The sequence below is a fragment of the Euprymna scolopes genome, chromosome 17 (assembly GCF_053919585.1).
Source record: "Euprymna scolopes isolate OS-2025 chromosome 17, ASM5391958v1, whole genome shotgun sequence".
Lineage (NCBI taxonomy): Eukaryota > Metazoa > Mollusca > Cephalopoda > Sepiida > Sepiolidae > Euprymna > Euprymna scolopes.
In genome coordinates this window covers 60,237,450-60,257,171 of record NC_136498.1, presented here as the reverse complement: position 1 = coordinate 60,257,171, position 19,722 = coordinate 60,237,450, and the positions used below count along the sequence as shown (strand labels likewise).

The following is a 19,722-nucleotide window of genomic DNA, read 5'->3' as shown; positions in this document are numbered from 1 at the left end:
ATTTGTTGAAAAGTTTGCAGAGAACAGGAAAAACCTCAGCAAGCATTTTTTAAATAGTACAGCAGGGATGAGATCGGGGCCACATGCTTCTGAGGTGTCTATGTGATTTTCAGATCATCTAGTGTTGTTTCTCTCCGCAGAGGAAAATCTGAGAGGGAGCGGTTTGCTGGGTTCAAAGTAGAGTTTGAGGCAAACCAACTGCCAAGCAGATTAGCCTTCTCGGTTGCTATGCAAACAACTTCATGATTGCTGGATAGCAGGAGAATTGTTGATTATCCATTATTTACTACACTGTTAAAGATTTTCCAGAAGTCACGAGCTCCTAATTTCTGCGCTTCAATGCGTTTTCTGGTAGGTTTGGTATATTCTGTCTTGGCTGTGACTATTTCCTTCTTAAAATTACTTCTAGCTTCTATATACTTTCGTCTATTTGTACTGGATTTATGTTGGATAAGTATGTTTCCTTTGAGCAATGGCAGCTATGCAAGTAAAAGTAAACCATTGGGGAAAGTGGGGTTTGGTAAAGAATGTGTGTGAACATGTGCTTGAATTGGTGATTTAGAAAAGTTTTATTAAACAGAAGATACACGAACAGTAATTCAGCAAGTCTCATGAGATCTTGTTAGGTCTCGTTAAAACAGACAATTTGATTCTCCTTATTCAGGTAATAGATGACATTGTGAAATATGCTTCATTCACTTTTCCGTCTGCCCTTTCACACCTACGTGTTAAAAAGAAAACAAAAACATATGTTTAAGATTCATCCATTGAATCTACACATTCAGTAAGGAAAATGATATTTAAAAATGAAGCGCCGACATAAAAATCAGGTCGAAAAATATAGTTGCCATCTAAGCTAGTCGAGAAATAGGCTAGCTAAAAGAAAAGGAAAACGAAGTAGTAAATTAAAAAAGAAGTTATTATTCTTCTCACTACTGTTCACAGTTAATAGTAATTCAAGTTGAGTAAATATATCCGTTCCCTGTAATAAAACATTGAAACAAAATATATAGTTTGGAGGTCTAGACAATGCAATAATTCAGAAAATCAAAGCGAGAATACTAACTGCTGCGGCTACTCACTTATACTACTGCTATTTCACACGTTGATGTTAAAAGGAAAACAGATGTTTGGAAGATGCACCAACTTGATCTGTCGATTCAGTGATGAAAATGGTATTTCAAACTTAATGAATTGCAGCCACATCTAAAAATGAACTAATTAAGTGTGACGGACCAACGAAAATGCTGTTTCTACCTTCAGTGTAAGAGATCGACTCACAGACAGAGCTGCTTGTAGAAAATTTTGGATACATCGAAAATAAGATACGTCTATTCAATCTTATTAAGCGTATTTGGAAAAAGAGTACGATTTCAAGCTTAAGCGTGAATGACAACTTTCCATGAGTTGGAGAACAGAGTTCTTATAGAGACACATGCATTCGTCTAGTAACCAAAAACCTGTAGGCATAATCGGCAACGGCAAAAATCATTCTTATTGAATACCAGAAAAAATACAGAAATATAAAGCCGCGTACTTTTTGCATATATTGACTGTTAAACATATTACAACAAACAAGAAAAGAATTAAGAAATGAATTTTCATTGCGGAAATTGTAAGTTTGTACAATGTTTTTGCTCTTCAAATCTGACAATATTGTCTTTTAGCTGGAAAAGTCCCACTTAACAAAGTAATTCAAATCTTAAGCAATTATCTTGGTAATATATATTTTAGTCGACACTTTAGTCCTAATGAAAATTCACACCTCGTTTCTGTAATTGCTTGTGCATATGAATGACAGTAATTATCTATACTTGTCTGCATCCGTTCAGCTATGTTTTCTTTTCGTTCTTTCGTTCTTTCTTTTTTCTTTCTTTCTTCTTCTTCTCTCATTATTCCCCCCCCCCTTTCCCTTCTTTCTTTATTTATCTCTTCTTTTTCTCCGCCCCTTTCTCTCTCCTGGTCTCTCACTCTATCTCTTCTTCTTCTTTTTCTTTTTCTTTCTTTTTTCAGGCGGACATTATTGTTGCCATTAAAAGCAGATTCAACAGCTCCATAGTCATAAGAAAGCAGGTTGGAAAGGTCGATAGGCTGACTATGCAGGAGTGAAGACGGAGACGTTAAATCTTGAGTGAATTGACTCACAAATATATAATACTAAAAGAAAAACAAAACAAACAAAAAAAAATACCAGTCCCAGGATAGAGAAGCTTAATTCTCTTAATGAACAGTTTCTCTTCACTTTTATGCTTTTATGTGGGGTATATGGTTAGAAAAGAAGAAAAAAAAAGAAATATACCGGGCGTATCTGCATCACTCTTTGGGAAAGAAGAAGAAAAGGATGGCCAGCGCATTTGTATACGCGAAGGGCATCTTGGGAAGGCAGAGTATGATGGGAGAAGCTATTATTTTTTTCCTGTTTCTTCTTTTTTTTTCTAGATAGGAGGATATAAAAGCAGGGAAAAATTTCCTGGGGTAGCAGAGAGAAAAGAGTCGTGAACATCTTTTCTTGAAAAGAATTTTGTATTGCTGACGTTCAGATTGTGTGGTGTGACATTGGTGGCGAGAGGCCAGGTGTGGTCGATTGGAAAAGAAGAGGGCAGAAACGTGCTGTTTTCGAGAGAGTGACTCACTCCTTCCCGAACCCCAGAACCGAATCCTGATTATAACGCTAGAAGCTATTTCGGCGAGTCAAGCAGGTTAACATGGCTGACTGGAGACTCTCAACTCAGATGTTGAGACCCTTCACTGGGGAGGGTGACCTAATTAAATGGCTGGAAAAATTAAAGATGGTGGCAAGGTTGCAAAAAATCGAAGACGTGGTCACCCTGCTGCCGCTTACTTAGAGGGGGAAGCCCTTACTATTTACCAGCAGATGCGCGATGAAGATAAGGGAGACCTTGCCTCAGTGGAGCAAAGACTGAAATTGGCTTTCGCTGAGAGTCCATTTGAAGCACTCGGCAAGCTTGCAGGTTTGAGGTGGACAGGCGAGTCTGTTGACGTCTTTGCTGCAGAGATCAGAAGACTGGCAGGATTGGCTGGTTACGTGGGGAGGAGTCTGGAGATGATGGTAAAGCTACACCTAGTTAATGGCTTCCCAGAAGAAATCTCCACGAACATGCAGAGAATCACTGAGATTAATACGATGGAAGTGGACGATCTGTTGGTCCACGCCAGAGTCCTAGTCAAGAATGTCAAGGGCCCAATCGTGGCTGCAGCTGTGAGTAGAAATAAGTGCATGAGGCCCCACTTGAATGATGAGAGACAGGCAGCGATCCGACAGGAGGGGAGGCCTGCTATCAAGTGCTTCCGGTGCCAGGGGCCTCACTTGCTCAAGGACTACAAAAGGCCGAGACCGGAGGTCGTCTGCTACCCATGTGGACGAGTGGGGCACATTAGCCGCTATTGTGTTGCTGCACGGGACCAGGAAAACGAGTGAAGGGGAGCCATTGCGCCAGTGGTTCCCCCTTCTATGTGGAAATGCCACACAAAAAGCGTTGCCTCAGTTACCGGTGGTGGTCAATGGGAAGAGAGCCATGGCCCTTGTTGACTCAGGCTGCACCACGACGTTGGTAACGAAGAATGTCGCTAGATCATGGAGTGTAACCAGGAGTATTAAGACTGTGGATGGCAGGGAGGTGAAATGCCTGGGAGAGACAACAGCGGAAGTACTGGTGCAAGGTATGCCTATTGGACTACGAGCCCTGGTGTTGGATCATCTGGTTGGTGATGTTGATGTGGTTTTATGTGCAAGTGTGATCAACCAACTGGGGAAGCACTACGTTGAGAGGGGGCCAAGTAACTTTTGGACGCCTCAACGCAGTAGGAATGGCAGGAGTGGAAGGTGACACAAATATCAGAACACAAAAACCAGAGGCTTGCTGCATCGAGGACGAGGATTTCCTGGCGGGGTTCGATGGTGAGAGGTGGACAGTGGAATGGAAATGGATCGCCGGGCCTCAGGAACTACGAAACAAAGTAAGCTGCTACGAGAAAACACTGCGAGGAGAAATAAGAAAAGGATTCGAAGAAGAAGTGGAGAGGTGGATAGAGGAGGGAATTCTGAAACCGTGGACAGGGGAAGAAAAAGGAGTGCTACCATTACTGGTGGTTGTTCAACCCACGAAGAATGAAGTTAGACCGGTACTGGATTTCAGAGAATTAAACAAATATGTAGCCTGTCACACTGGAAAGGGAATTGATGTATGCGAAGAGGTGATGAGTAAGTGGAGGAGAATGAAGCAGACCACTAAGATTGTCGACCTGAAGTCAGCTTATCTCCAGATCCATGTAGATGAAAAACTCTGGAAACATCAATTGGTCCGGTACAAGGGGAAGTTGTATTGCCTGACGAGGTTAGGCTTTGGGCTGAGCTCAGCCCCAAAAATTATGACTGCCGTGCTGAAGACGGTGCTGAGTTAAGACTGTACAGTGGACAAGGCCACAAGTTCGTACATTGACGACATTCTCGTGGAGGAAGTAGAGGTGACAGCAGAGAAGTTGAGAGGCGATGTCGCGAGATATGGGTTGACTGCAAAACCGGCGGAGACTCTGGATGAAGAAGCGGCGTTGGGGTTGAAACTATGCCAAGATGACTAAGGAAACCTTGTCTTTAAACGAGGGAATGCAATACCCGAAATTGGAACCGACCTGACAAAACGAGAACCCTTCTTGGTCTGCGGGAGACTGGTGGGACACTATCCAATCGCTGGCTGGCTCAGGGTAGCGTGCAGCTTTATTAAACGACAAACGGGCACTGATGGCTGGGAGGGCCGTGTGAGGAAGGAGGTCACGAACATGCTACAGGAAATCATCGCGAGAGTGACGAAAGAAGACCCAGCCCAGTAAAGGGGGAATGGTACGTCAGCGGCAGAGACGTGAGGGGTGATTTGGTGTGATGCCAGCAGTCTGGCATTGGGCGTCGTATTAGAGATGGGAGGCGTAACTGTGGAAGATGCGGCGATCAAAGGAAGAAAAACGATTATTACCATATCAACGTAGCTGAACTGGAGGCCACTATGAAAGGAATCAATCTGGGGATTGAAAACGATTGAAATCAAATCCGATTTGGCAACAGTAGTTTCATGGATCAGGTCAGCAGTGACTGGCGATAAGAGAGTTAGGACCAGAGGTGCTGCAAAAATGCTGATCAAGCGCAGGCTTGGAGCGCTTGCAGATTTGATAGCAGAATTCCAGTTGACGGTATCTGTAGTGTTGATCCCATCAGAAAAGAACAATGCGAATTCGATGATATGGATAAAGAAGGCCTGGCTGCAAGAGAGAAAGGTTTCCTCAGTATGCTGTGCAGGAGAGGAAGTTAAGTTACACGAAATGCACCACTTTGGTCGAGAACGGACGTTATTTCTGGCAAGAGAGGTTTATCCGGAAACCACCGAGAAGGAGGTCAGGGAGGTAGTGGAGCACTGTCAGGAGTGCGAATCGATAAATCTCAGACCATCCAGATATGAAGCAGGAGAGTTACACATTGCAGAGGACTGGAAGCGATTGGCCATTGATGTGACCCATTATCGCCATAAGCTGTATCTGTCGATGGTCGACTGTGGATCGGGGAAGTTTGCCATATGGAGAGAGATCAGGGCAGAATCTGCATGGACGATCGAAGGGGTCATCAAAGAAATATTTTTGGAAAGAGGGCCAGTTGAGGAACTGTTAATGGAAAATGGCCCCGCTTTCCGATCAAAAGCCTTTAAAGAGGTGTGTGATAGGTGGGGAGTAAGGCAATTTTTTAGGGCAGTGTATCAGCCGAGTGGCAATGGGATAGTGGAGAGGAATCATCGCACCATCAAGGCTGCTGCGGAAAAAAGCAACATTTCACCCATGGAGGCGGTGTTTTGGTACAACATCTCGCCGAAAACCAGACAAGATGAGACAACTGTGCCTCATAGAGCCATCTTTGCATATAAGTGACGGCATCTGTACAACAAAACAGTAGGAATTGGGGGTGAAGAAGCTACCATTAAAGTGGGCGAGGAGGTGTGGATAAAGCCCCCCAATGCAAAATGTACCATTCGCTGGGGGAGGGGGTCGTAACGGGAATGCAGTCAAAGACCAATGTAATAATAAATGGCGTTCCCCAGCATATCCTAAACCTGCATCGTGTAACCCTGCCAGTGCGCAGTTATGGCAGTGAAGAGGAGGAAGTCGATATCCACCAAGAAGCTAACGATGCACCGCAATTCGACAGCCCTACATTGTGGTTCTTTACAACTGGACGAGAATGTCTATAGTGAACCTGAAAATGTCAACCCCCAAGAAGTTGTCCCCCAGAGGCCTCAACGTGAGAGGAGGAGGCCTGCTTTGATGAAGGATTATGAAGTGTCTTATTGATCTCAAAGATCGGGGGGGCGGGGGGTATATGGTTAGAAAAGAAGAAAAAAAAAGAAATATACCGGGCGTATCTGCATCACTCTTTGGGAAAGAAGAAAAGGATGGCCAGCGCATTTGTATACGCGAAGGGCATCTTGGAAAGGCAGAGCATGATGGGAGTAGCTATTATTTTTTTCCTGTTTCTTCTTTTTTTTTCTAGATAGGAGGATATAAAAGCAGGGAAAATTTCCCTGGAGCAGCAGAGAGAAAAGAGTCGTGAACACCTTCTCTTGAAAAGAATTTTGTATTGCTGACGTTCGGATTGTGTGGTGTGACATTGGTGGCGAGAGGCCAGGTGTGGTCGATTGGAAAAGAAGAGGGCAGAAACGTGCTGTTTTCGAGAGAGTGACTCACTCCTAACCGAACCCTTGAACCGAATCCTGATTATAACGCTAGACTTACGATTTTTTTTTTTTTTTACATATACCAGTGAAGAACTGAAAATATTAGTTTATGCAGAAATAGCTGCTCAGAATACTTGAAACAGAAATGATGCTGAACAATAAACATTGTAAATTTTGTAAACACAAAACAGAGACATTTCACATTTATTCATACAGAGAGATAAAGATTAAAGTTTAGCGATTTTTATACAAATTTATCTATCTTTTAAACATGATTGTTAAGAAAGAAAGAGGAAATCGATTTTCCTGGACGATGACGTGCGTGTGTGGAGGGAGTAACTTTTGATTTGGTAAGAGAACAGAACTTATGCTTCTGAAATTTTTAGATGAGGATTTATTATTTGGATTATTTGGATTCTTCGGACTACTGTTCTCAAGAAACAAACATTAGCTCTGGAATTGTTTTTGTTTATTTTTATTTTTTCCTCTCTTTTTTATTATCTCTACTATTTCGTCTTATATATGGGAAAAGTGATTACACAATTTTAACATTATCTTTATATTTGTATATGAAAGGCACTTTGTCTGTCTGCGTATGCGAGTTCGTTCCCTATGGACTCCAAAATTGGAAGGCCAATTTTAAAAATATTTAGCACAATTGTACTTTATGTGTCTGAGTTCTTTGATAGATTTTGTATTGGAATGCCTCCGATAAGTATTGATAATCCAAAAAATTCCAATTAAAGAGGAAACTGTTTAATTTTATCGAAGTTAATATCCTTATATAGCCTGTGACGTTTCACAAGTGCATTTGAGAAGTTTTATCACAAACGTTTCAGTCGATATAAGATCCAACCATTTTCAGATGTATCATGTCGAACTCCGAAATCTTTTTTTTTTTTGAACTCTGAAATGTCCTTGTGTAATAAATTGAAGGTTCCGTTCGAAATGTAATGAAGATTCCCGAGTTTGACAGAAAGATTCCCGAGCGCAACAAAAATTCTCGAGTTCAACAAGATACATCTGAAGAAGGTCGGAGGTTACGGCGACAGGAACGCTGACACTTCGAGATGAGATCAGTAGTTCGCAAGAATCTAAAAGTTAATAACGTAATTGCTTGTGTTATGTTGATTAATCAGACTATTATTCTCATCTTGGGTGTTATTAGCACAACGTTTTGGTCGCACCAACCAGCGACCTTCTTCGGGTGTTGAAAACATGCTTCTTTTCCTACTAAGGGAAAAGAGGGTAAGCTCTACGTTACAAGAATTTGAACCGTTTGTTTTAGGGTGCGTCCGTAGATCATAAAGAAGGTTCAATCATCAGGGGTCACTAAAATATTTGTTAAAAGTTATTCTATGGCTCAATTGTTGTCGTTTTGCTAATAACACACAAGATGAGAATAGTAGTCCGATGAATTAACATAACACAATTATTCGTATCTCATCTAAAAAATTCAGAATTGCATTAACGTAACTTGTAAATCAGGTTGCTCTCCTTAAAAAAAGGCCTGAAAAGAACAATTGGTCACAGTTGCTAATTAATTGTTATATTAAAAATAAAACAATTTTTGAATTACAAAAGAAATAATAATATGAAACAGATAATAAACTACCCATTTATAAAGCAATATGCAAATTAGTTAACTTTACGTTAACTGAGATCGCAAACACATAAGCAATAACTATTGTGCAAAGCTGAACTATTAGGTTGGTAAAAAAATAATGTCGTTTATATATATATATATATATATATAGAGAGAGAGAGAGAGCGAGAGAGAGAGAGAGAGAGTTGAACGTCAAAAAATGACATTATTTTTGCACCAACCTAATGACGTGAAACAGAGCGTTTTGATTTCACCGTGAATGCGAGAAATGGGACCAAATTTCGAATTTATTTGTTTAAAATATATGGAATCTCAAATACTTTGGACATTTATATGTATTAACTTGGACTTATAATAATTCATACACATTTTACATATTTTTCTGTATTTATGAAACAAGATTGTCTATAGAATGTTCTCTATTGGAAGCGGACTCAGAAAGCTTAACATTTTTACCCTTGAACACCGACAATTACACGGTGATCTCATTTTGGTCTTCAATATAATCAATGGGTATTATGATATACCTTAGGACCTAGTATTCACTCCTGCACTAGAAAGAGGTTTACGTGGACACTACAAAAACTATTTTAATTGAATCGAAGGAGGACCGCTTTTTCAATTAGGATCGCTGGGCTTTGTAATAGATTTCCAAGTGAGGTTACAAATGCACTAACACAACTAGTGAAGATGAATTTGAACTGGTGTTGAGCTACTGTATACTCTGCTATGTAGATTTCTAAAATCAAAGCATGATCGTTTGATGTTTTATTCATTTTTTTCACCAAATGAATTCAATTGAATTGAAAAATAGATTTAACATATTTAATAATAATGTATGTACTGAAAAAAAATTTGATTACTATTCTGTCACGTTGTCTCAAATCTGACAATTTTTGTATCTTTTTGTTTTAAAACTTTAAAACTGAACGAGAAAAATGAATAAATAAAAAGACAGACTAATTTTTGTTGGTTTTATTTAGTTTTAATAAGTAGTGCAAGTCTCTTGGACAAAAAAAAAGCAACAAAAAAGATGATGAACGTGGATCAGTGAACCCAATAATAAATGAGGTCACAAGTGGAAGGAAGCCATCTTGAAAGAAGAAGCAGCAGATACAATTATTCTTTAATTAGTCCATTGTTTCGAACGTATCACATCTTTCTTGCAAAACAAATTATGATAAATAGGCACGACTCAAAGTTCATCGTTATGTTAGGCCACATTATTCATGTCTTCACACTTAGAATTTATCCGCCATATTTACCATAAATCTTCAGGAAAAAATCATTTTTAATAGATTTATAAGAAAGATAAAAGAAAAACAGTTTCCATTGATTTTATTGAAGAAAAATACCAAACTTTTTATTTTTGTTTTAAATTTATCTATTTTTATAATTTACTTGTTATTTTCTTCAAAATCTTCTTAAATTTGCATAATTATCAAAATTTTTTATCAAAAAAACTGACAACAAAAACGGTTCAGATTTTTAAAAGATTTTTAAGATCTGTAACATAACGAATCAGATACTTCATAAAATTCAGTTCTAAATGAAACTCTTATAAAAGGTGAAGGTTCAATCTTCAGTAAGAATACAATTGCAAATTACTAGGACTTCTGCCCAATCGTAACCGGCGGAAGGATAGCATACTCTCCACATGGATTAAATAAATGATCACTTTCGAAATTCCTTGCAGACTCCAGAGTTCGACTGAAAGATTCCCTACTTCGACAAGATACACATGACGAAGGTCGGTTAACTCGACCGAAATATTGTGCAAGTAACACTCAAGATGAGAACAGTGGTTCGAATAATGCAAGCAATGCAATTTTTTAAAAGTTGTTTATCTTTTTATTTTATTTTTATTTTTATTTTTTTCAATCACTTCGCATTTAAGTTATTTAATTATTGTATTATGATAGATTTTTTTATTTGTATCGATCTATTTATTTATATAAACCTAGCTGATTTTGACAGCTTATTAACGCTTCACAGAGTTCACTAGTTGGAACCAAAATTGCAAATATATTATTTACTTCTCATTTATAAGTTTTATGTAAACGTGAAAAGACGCTATTAAAATAACAACAAATGTCCCCTGTGGAATTTCATAAAGGCATAATACTGAATAGATTATCACTACTAATTATGCTACTTCACATCATGATAACCATGTTAAATAAATAAATATTTAATTAAAAAAATATATATTATTGTTTATTTGCATTTAGGTAGTTAAAGCAACGTGGCAATTTATCAACTCTTACTAATTTTATATATAGCTGTTGCTATTTCAAACACAAAAAAAAAACATTTCGAGTTTGGAACATTTCCTAGCAGGAATAAGTATTTTCAGAAAAAAAACGAAAAAAAAATATTCGTACAAAGAATATAGACTTCAAAATGCCTAAGAATACTGTAAATTATATTTTTAGTTAAATTTCGATTTCATTAAATGAAATATAGCTGACGTTTCCCCGAATAAATATTAAATTGAAATTTAATATGAAATAACAATAGTAAATGGATCTTGACATTTTACTTGCTTATAGTAATTTAAATCTTTGCAAAATCAAATTACGATTTGTTTTCACGGATTTATCTTCAGCTATGCCAATATAAGATCCCTTTGAAAGAATTATAAAATAATTGAATTGATCTGTTTAAAATTTGATTGCGAAGTCTAGAGGAAAAGGCTCATTATTGTTATTACTTTATCAGACTTTAGATGATAACATTTCAAGCAGAACAAGATTCAATGTAAAACAAAACAATCGCATTAATTTGATGTCTTTTTAAGATGTCTTTTCGTAAAGTCCACAGACATCCTTGCTCCTATTTGAGAGATTTTTGTGACTTCAAATTTAACAGTTGGACATCAATGAGGACCAACATCCATAGGTTTAGAATTACTTTGTTTAATTCATCGGCTCTAATAACATTTCCTATTTTCATCACAAGCGTTAAAGTCTGGCGTTTATTTTGGTGCAGTCACATATTGTTATGTCGTATTATTTAAAGTAAATAGACAGTCGTATCTTCAAGCGGCTACTCAGAGGCTCATGTGTAGCAACACAGGAATCCTCAAACTACTTCTTAAAGTAGGGTATAGCTAATTACATATGCATAGAAAAGGGAAACCATTTACATTAAAGGGACGAAGAAAAAAAAATTAGAGAGAGGGAAGAACGTTAGAGAATAAGACGACTCAAGAATCAGTGGATATGCTGAGGAACGGTGACCTACTGGTAGAGAATTCAATACAACATGAGAACCATTATTAATAATAGATAGGGCCACTATTAAAGATATATCTTTATATATATATATATATATATATATATATATATATATATATATATATACATGGAGTTCATCACTTATCAAGGCCCAAGGGCCACTCGGGGATAAGGGTTATAATAGTATTGGAGAATTGATAAAGTGTCATTACTTAAAGGAGCGGTTCATCAGAAATTTGTTTGTGTTGGACTTGCAGACATCCAGGTTGAAGTCGGGAGGGAAACAGGCAAGCGGAACAGAGTTCCACAGGCGTGCAATTCGAAGAAAGAAGCTTTTTTCGTGGTATCTTCGTTTTGATTTAAGCACAGCTAAGGAGTGGTGAAAATTATTGACGGTGGTTTCAGCTAGTCGGGTGTTTTTTGAAAAAGATTGGCGAGGGGGGGCCAAAGAATGGAGCTCAGACGAGCATTTGCCATGGAAATAACGATAGAACAAAGATATGCTCGCTATATCTCTTCTGTGGAAAAGAGGTTGCAGGGAAGAGAAAAGGGCATCCCCCACCAAGCCACAAAGTCTATTTTGTACTCTATCAAGGCAGGATAGGCTGTTTTTAGCAGCTCCCGCCCAGATGTGGCAGCAGTATTCCATCCTTGGACGTACTTGGCTTTTATATAGATAGAGAATTGCATCATTAGTGAGATATCTTCTGGAGCGGTGGAAGGATCCCACCATTTTCCCGGTGACCTTGGCTACAGACTTGATGTATGCGTTCCATTTAAGATCAGGAGTAAAGGTCAAACCCAGAAGCTTATCAAAACATGGGGCCTCCCTTAGACGAGCGCCATCCATTCCAATTGATGCCAGATGGGGATCAGAGCGTTTATGATGTAGAGGTAGGAGCTTGGTCTTAGATGCATTAATGGCAACCAGCCACCTCTTTCCCCAACATACCACGCGCTCAAGATCAGAGGAGAGAGAATCAGAGAGAACATCATCATTTACGGCCTTTGATGTGTTGCCATAGATGGTCGTGTCATCAGCATAGATGTCAATGAAAGATTTTAGTATGTGTTTTGGAAGATCATTGATGTAGATCAGGAAGAGAGTTGGGCCCAGTATGAACCTCTGAGGGACTCCAGCATTAATACTGTGGGCCTCTGATTTCTGCCCATCAACCACTACTCTTATGAGCCTATCGGAGAGAAATGATTTAATGATCGAAAAAACATTTCCAGTTATACTGTAACTGGAAATCTTGCATAGTAGGCCTTTATGCCAAACCTTATCGAAGGCCTTTTATATTTCAAGAGCAATTGCCCTAGAAATGAAGCTTTTGTTGAGAGATTCACTAATCCTATGAGATATAACCGTTAGCACATCTGCTGTAGATCTAGCAGAATGGACACCATATTGCGTGTCGCTAAGAAGGTTATTTCTACTGAGGTGGTTGACTACTTCTCTATTTATTGTGGATTCCAGCAACTTACTCATGACACACAGGAGACTTATTGGTCTGTACTGAGAGGGAGATGACTTATCACCTGAATTCTTAAATACAGGGCAGGGTGTTGGGAAGCACTTCTTCTTAAGGCAATGCTTAAGCAGTTTGGTAAGTATGGGAGAAAGTTCTGGTTGTAATTTTTTTAACACTATAATTGGAATACCGTCAGGACCAGTTGCTTTACTGGAGTCAAGATTCTTGATTCGCTTGGCGACTCACACACAGATATTTGTATGTTGCATAGTGTGTTGTCTGTTATAGGAGGGAATACAGGGAGTTGATGGTCTTCGTCGCACAGGTTAGAATTTGCCGCAAAGTTCTTGGCAAATAGTTTGGCCTTGTCGGATGCTGTCGAGATGACCTCTGGTCCATTGATAATGGTTGGGATAGAACGCACACTTCTGTTCAGGATCCTATTTGCTATTTGCCAGAACTGGTGGGAACCAAGCCACTGCTCATCTACTTTGGATTTAACGGATTGAGCATATAGTTCTCTTGCATTTTTTATTACTCTTTTACAGTGGTTGCTGGCGGTCCTGAAAGCAGCTTTAGTTTCAGTACATCTATTACGTAGGTAGCTATGGAAAAAGTGATTTCTGTGTGCGATGGCAGCAGCACATTCAGGGGAGAACCATGGCTGGCTATTAGGTTTTTGTTGGAATTTTTTGGATGGTATGAATTGGTCTATGCCTACAAGTAACTATTCGGTCAGGTCTGATTTTATAGAGGACACATCCTTTTTAAACATGGAATGGAGAGGTAGATCAGATATAAATTTACGGAAGCTATCCCAGTCCGCCATAATGGAGAGGTACGTCTGTAGATTTATTATATTTCATTTTTATCAACTGATACAACGCAGTGGTCGGAGGATCCCAGAGGAGATAGAACGGAACATAAGCATAGCTCAGGGGAAGTTGTGAGAGAAAGGTCTAGAAGGTCTGCATATTGACCGGTAGTATCGGGCACACGGGTGGGCTCGTGAACAATCTGAATGAGGTCATAGGCAATGGCAAAATCATGACAGAACCTCCCCTCATCATCAGTCTTATTTGAGTGGGTCAGCCATTCCACATTATGGACATTGAAGTCACTGCAAATGTGAATGTTAGCCAAGAGATGAGCAGACAGGATGTGGTCAATTTTCTCTGATATACTCTTAAAGACAGTAACTCCGCTGTTGTGGGGGTGATAGAGGGCAAATATAAATGCGATGGTGTAGGCAAGTGCAATCCGGAAGCACATATAAGGTAGATTACGGGCTTCTCTGGAGATATCCCTGCCACACAGGAAGTCATCTTTAATGTAGGCACATATTCCATGCCCGTGGCGATCTTGGGGGTCAGATTTAGATGTATGCATATATATATATATATATATATATATATATATATATATATATAGATATATATATAGACCCCCCCCACATATATATATATATATATATATATATATATATATATATATATATATATATATATATATATACATATACATATATATAGATATATTAGTTATGAGACGATTCCAATATTTTCCTGATTCCGTACGAAATTTTCGATTCTGATACAATTACCGATTCCAATTCTGGTTCTTTATAAATCACTAAATATGTTACTATAAGGTTGTTATTTTGTCCCGATTACTGTAAAAACGGCCTCATTCTGGCCAAGATATCACCAATAGTTGAAGACCAGCTTACGGACCACCAGTCTGGGTTCAGGGAGGGGCGTTCATGTGTTGGTCAGGTTCTGGACTTGACTCAGTACATAGAAGATATGTATGAAAGAAAAAAATCACAGGGGCTGTATTTATCGACCTCACGGCAGCCTATGACACCATCAACCACCGAGCACTTCTGCTGAAAGTTGGCCAGACCTTGAAGAACAGAAGAATGGTTTCCATTATAGAATCTCTTCTCCAGAATCGAAGATTCTTTGTTGAAATGGATGGTAGGCAGAGTTGGTGGAGGTCACAGGAGAATGGTCTGCCCCAGGGTTCTGTCTTGGCGCCGACTTTGTTTAACATCTATACAAATGACCTACCAGAATTTACAGACATCCATAGATTCATCTCTGCGGATGACACGTGTCTTGCGACACAAGACAAGAGCTTTGAAGCAATTGAGAAAAGAATCTCCAGTGCCTTAAAAACCCTAGCCTCCTACTATAAGAAATAGTTCCTCAATCCCAATCCTGGGAAAACAAAAGTTTGTAGTTTCCACCTTTACAACCACATAGCCAACAGGAAGCTGAAGATCCAATGGGAAGGTAAGGAGCTAGTAAATGAACCATATCCAGTCTACCTTGGCATCACACTGGACCGTACTCTCTCCTTCAAGACACACATAGACAAGCTCCGAAAGAAGATCGCGCCTCAAATTAACTTAGTCAACATACTGGCTAACTCGAGTTGGGGAGCAGACCCACATACGCTAAGGACAACATCATTAGCCCTATGTTACTCCACGGCTGAATATGGCGCTGCAGTATGGTCTTGCTCAGCCCATGCTCACCGCATTGACGCAGATCTACACAGAGCTTGCCGGATCATAACCGGAAACTTAAAAGGCACACCTCTACCAGCCCTATACCGATTAAATGGCATACCACCACCTAAAGTCCGCCGGGATATAATTGCGAGAGTTGAGCGTACTAAACAACTCGAAGACCCCAGACACCCTCTCTATGGCTACTCGGAGGTGGTTAGACGACTTGTGTCCCGGCGAAGCTTTGCCACAGTGGAGGAACTACCGGACACTCCTACATCCTCTTACTGGCTCCAGATGTGGAGAGAGTTAGACTCTCAGTCTACAAATATAGCACTGCCAGAACCTAGTGAAACCTTACCACCTGGCACACACCTGTCCCGTTCGGAGTGGGTCACTCTGAATAGGGCAAGGGCAAAAGTTGCAAAAACTGGCGACAACCTCCTCATGTGGGGTTACTCTACAACTGCTGAATGCCCCTGTGGTGCCCAAGTTCAGACCATCGAGCACATTTTAACATCTTTCCCACTGGGGCCCAACTGCACAGACGAAGACCTCAGTGTTGGTAATGAAACCGCACGCCACTGGTTGAAGAGATGGAGCGACAAGATAGGATACTGTAAAAACACATCTTAAATGTGCATATATTTTCTCAAATGTAAAAACACACGTGTGAGGGTGTGATCTAGAGATTTTAGCTTTACTGGAAGTTTAAATCAAATATTTATTATTTTCGTACTATTACATTCAAAACAAAATAAGATATATAATTAAAGGAATCGATTTTGGCATCAGAAAATAGGCTCTAATTTTCCCGATTCTGATGCCCCAAAAAAGCGCCGATTTTCCGATTCCCGATTCCGATTAATCACCTCAACACTAATATATATATATATATATATATATATATATATATATATATATATATATATATATATATATATAGACAGACAGAGAGAAAGAGAATAAATGACAAAAAGTTATATTCCAAAATTCATGTTGTTGACCATCTTATAATTTATTCCTTTAATTCAGTTGACTTATACAATTCTTGACAGTATCTGTTTCGTAGCGCAAAATTAATCACTTAATTATTGTATCAATCAGTGAATTTTTTTAGCTTAGTTTAGTTTCGTATATATAAACATGTATAATTGTTTATAATTTGTTGATATCATTTTCATAGGTATGTATACACAACTTGGAATTAATAAACTTGTTAATTATTAAATAGAAAATTTTGGTGGAAGATTCATAAATTAATTACAATTGTTAGTACGAATAGTTGGGTTTAATGACTTTGTTTGATAAAAATCCAATATGGCGTAATAAAAAAATATAAAGGTATCTGCAGCTTCTTTTCCAATTTTCGGATTCTTACCATGCCAAATCACACTTCAATTCTTTTTGACGGATTGATTGTTGCCATTTCTTCTGATGAGTTAAGGGCATAATAGATTCACTGATTGATATAATTATTAAGTGATTGATTTTGCGCTACGAAACAGATACTGTCAAGAATTGTATAAGTCAACTGAATTTTGGAATATAACTTTTTATCATTTATTCTCTATATTGCTCTGTAATTACATTGAGCTTCTTAAATAAGGATTGATATATAATAAGACAATACATTTCTACAGAAATATATATATATATACTAGCATGGGTACCCAGCGTTGCCTGGGTTGCCATGAAGTTCTGTTTAAAACACACCTATATACTAATCATTTTCATCATAGGCAACGTGGATACCCCCACAACAAAAATAAAAGAACGGATGAAAGGAAAATGTAATCACCCAAAAAAGAAGTGCGTGATACCCACTCCACTAGATATTTCAGCAGAAGGGCTACAAAGAGAAGAAACTATTCTCCGGATATGGAGCACTGGAAATACCCCCTCCACTGCAAAGAAAAAATAATTAAAAATAAATCATTACAACTTTTGCTTCAATAAAAATAGCAGCGAATGCCTGTGCGATTGCAAAAAAAAGAAAACAAAAAAAAGATCTACCAAAAATTAATTCCAAAAACAATTAAATGACATTTTTCGTCATTTTATATTTCTAATGTAATCATCCCCCCTAAAACATTGAATTTGTCGTATTTTGGGGTTCGTTCTGTTTATAAAATTGTTAGGTGAAAGTACAGAATGGTTTCATAAAAATTAATTAAATTTATCGTTATTTTATGTTTCAAATGTAATTCCTGCCCCCCACCACCACAAAGGTTTTGTATTTGTCATGTTTTGTCCCACCCACCTCCTCGATCGCCAAACTTGAAAAAATGCTAGAGATGACATGTCTGGTTGAACGCTTTGTGGCCAAAAAATGGATGCTCATTTTACGTTAAATTTATATAGAAAAGTTATCCCTCACGCTAAAATGTTTTTTTTTTCAAAACTTCTTCTTTCATATTATTTATAAAGACTACTTAAACGTATTAGGCCACAAAAAAAACAGGTTTTAACTTTTTTGGTCAGTGTCAAGTTTCTTTCCAACTCACCCTAAAAACTTTAAAGTGATGACTTTTAATGGTTTTCCGTGGTGCTGAAAACGAATATTACGTTTAAATTTGGGGCAGATATGTAGTTTTCATAATATGAAGAAATTACTTTTCAAAAAGTGGGGGATAACTTTCCTATATAAATTTAACATAAAATTTCTGGTCACCTAGTAATTTCTTCATATCATAAAACAAATTGAACTGCGATATTTGTTTCAGCACTTCCGAAAATTAGCGCTGTTTCTTTTTTTACTAACAGATGCGTTCATTTTTTCATCTCATAATTTAGGACGATAATTATGCTGTTAGTAAGTTTACAAAAGCATACTTTTGTTTTTCGTTCTTTTTTCATTATAGAACTTGTATAGTTGTTAACAGGTGCCTCTGTAATTTAACAGTTCACAAAAATTCTGTTTACATTAGGAGACGGTTCAGTAAAGTACAGGAGCACCTGGTAAAAACTATACAAATTCTATAATTGAATACCCACTTGAAAAAAATATATTTTTGTAAACCGCTCGTGTAAGCTTACTGACAGCATTATTTACGTCCTAAATTATGAAAACATAAACGAATCTCTTAGTAAAAAAACAACGCTTGTTTTCGGTGGTGCTGAAAACGAATATCACAGTTAAATTTGTTTCATGATATGAAGAAATTATTAGGTGGTTCGAGAGTGGGTGCCCATTTTACGTTAAATTTATATAGGAAAGTGATCCCCCACTTTGTGAAAAAGTAATTTTTCATATAATGAAAAGTACTTATCTGCCCTAAATTTAAATGTTATATTCGTTTTTAGCACTATCGAAAACCATTAAAAATTGTCATTTTCAAGTTTTTTGAGGAGTTGGAAAGAAACTTGACATTGACCATTTTTTTCTACTGGGTCACGTTGTAAAAAATTAAGCATTTTTAATTTAAGATATTAAATAAATTATAAAGAAAATCTGTTTCGCAGGAAATTAAACACAATTGCTATAGTATAATTATTATAATAAATCCTGGACAACACAGATTAAATTTTATAAACAAAAAGAGAAGAGGATGATGGATTTTGTTCACATGTGTCTCTGATTAACTCTGCCGTCGTGAGGATATAAGTAAATGAGGACATTAGTTTTAATTGTTTTTCTCTAACAAATAAAGAAGGTTACTTAAAACGTCAGAATATGCGAAATAAAATTTCCCCCAAAATAAAAATAATAATAATTCAGCTTAGAATAATATTTCGAAATGAAAACAAATATTTAATAACGTGCTCCGTTTCAATTAAACTATTAGTTATTTCCCCTTTTGGTTTTCTGGTTTTTAGTTTGAAAATTAAACGGTTTCAGATTTCAGATAAAATCAGTTAAATCAAATATAAATTGAAATTTAGATAAACTAAATAATAATTTTTTTTAATTAGTACAGTTGAAACAAAGCTATTATGTCGAATAAGTAATGTCATTGAGGTAATTATTTAAATAGATTTAATTTAATGTGATATGGTTATGACCGTAACTCAATAATGTAAATGTGGTTTGAAGAATGCTACATATTGAAAGTCCGTATACAATATAATGTTTCCTTTGACAGAAGTATCCTAATATGGGCATTAATATTTCTTGACCAGGAGAGGTGTACACACATTTGGCCTTTATATTTCT

General features: G+C 37.6%; 1 long non-coding RNA gene across 1 annotated transcript in view; it reads left to right on the top strand.

Moving 5' to 3' along the window:
- LOC145297081 (uncharacterized) overlaps positions 1–2,414 on the top strand; it is a 93,882-nt gene extending 91,468 nt beyond the window's left edge. The window contains exon 3 of the long non-coding RNA XR_013870104.1: positions 2,014–2,414. This is a non-coding gene — a long non-coding RNA (uncharacterized LOC145297081). The remainder of the gene's footprint in view (positions 1–2,013) is intronic.
- The last annotated feature ends 17,308 nt before the right edge of the window (positions 2,415–19,722 follow it).